Source organism: Crocodylus porosus, unplaced genomic scaffold (genome assembly GCF_001723895.1).
Source record: "Crocodylus porosus isolate Cpor-Errol unplaced genomic scaffold, CroPor_comp1, whole genome shotgun sequence".
In the NCBI taxonomy this organism is placed as follows: domain Eukaryota; kingdom Metazoa; phylum Chordata; order Crocodylia; family Crocodylidae; genus Crocodylus; species Crocodylus porosus.
The window spans coordinates 55,369,856-55,371,251 of NW_017728907.1; the positions used below are offsets into that span (position 1 = coordinate 55,369,856).

Below are 1,396 nucleotides of genomic sequence, written 5' to 3' on the forward strand. Positions count from 1 at the left end.
CATAGAGGGGGAGGATCACCTCCTTGGACCTGCTCGAGATGCATCTGTGGATGCATGACAAGGTATGGTTGGCCTTCCTGACTGCATCCCCACACTGCCAGCCCACGTTCATCTTGGCATCAGTGATGACTCCAAGATCTTTTTCTGCCTCTGCACTGTCAAGAAGGGAGTTCCCCAGCCTGTAGGTATGCTGCTGGTTCTTTCTCCCCAGGTGCAGCACCTTGCACTTGTCAGTGTTGAATCCCATCCTATTTTCGTCCACCCACCCCTATAACCTGTCTAGGTCTGACTGCAGCCTACTCCTCCCTTCTAGCGTGCCTACATCCCTCTACATCTTTGTCGTCAGCAAATTTGAAAAGGGTGCTTTTTACCCCTTCGTCCAAGTCGCTGGTGAAGATGTTGAACAGTGTGGGCCTGAGGACCAAGCCCTGGGGGACCCCACTGCCCACATCCCTCCAGGACGAAAATGACCCGTCCACCACCACTCTGTGGGTGCAGCCCTCCAGCCAGTTGGCGACACATTTGACTGTAGGTGTCGACACCACAGCCCCCCAGTTTCTTAATGAGAACGGGGGGAGAGACAGTGTTGAAGGCCTTCTGAAAGTCCAGGAAGACTATGTCCACTGCTATATCTGCGTCTAATGATTTGGTGACCTGGTCATAGAAGGCCACCAGGTTGGTCTGACAGGACCTGCCTCTGATGAACCCGTGTTGGTTGCCCCTAGGCATAATCTCCCCTGCTGGCCCCTTGTGGACATGTGTCAGAATAATTCTCTCAAAAAGCTTACCCAGGATTGAGGTAAGACTAACTGGCTATAGTTCTCTGGGTCCTCCTTCCTCCTTTTTTTGAAGATGGAAACCATGTTGGCCCTCTTCCAGTCCTCTGGCACCACACCAGAGCACCATGAGTGCTTGTACAGCCATGCCAGGGGTCCCGCAATGACTTCAGCCAATTCCCTTGGCACTCGGGGGTGGAGATCGTCCAGACCAGCTGATTTGAATACATCCAGTCCCTCCAGATGTTCCCTGACTAGATCCTCACTAACCCTTGCCCTAGGTGCGCCTCCCCTGGAGCGTAAGGGGGGCCCAGACAGGGGGTGGCTGGACCAGTCCCTGCTGAGGAAAATGGAGGCAAAGAAATTGTTAAATTGGTTAGCTTTGTCATCAGGTGTGATGACCAGATTTACTAGCGTGTTTTGCAGGGGCCCCATGTTACCCAGTACCTTCTTTTTGCCCCCTATGTATTTAAAAAAGGACTTCTTGTTGTCCTTGATCTGGGAAGCTAGTCCCAGTTCCACCTCCACCTTGGCCTTCCTGACCGCCCCCCTGCATTCCCAAGTAACTGCAGTATAATCCTCCCTGATGACGGCCCCTCCCTTCCATCAGGTGTATGCCT

General features: G+C 53.1%; 1 protein-coding gene across 1 annotated transcript in view; it reads left to right on the top strand.

Annotated features, from left to right (window-relative positions):
* The window catches only part of PCSK9 (proprotein convertase subtilisin/kexin type 9), a 25,493-nt gene that overhangs the window by 12,996 nt on the left and 11,101 nt on the right, over nt 1–1,396 (top strand). The gene's annotated exons all lie outside the window — the stretch shown is intronic.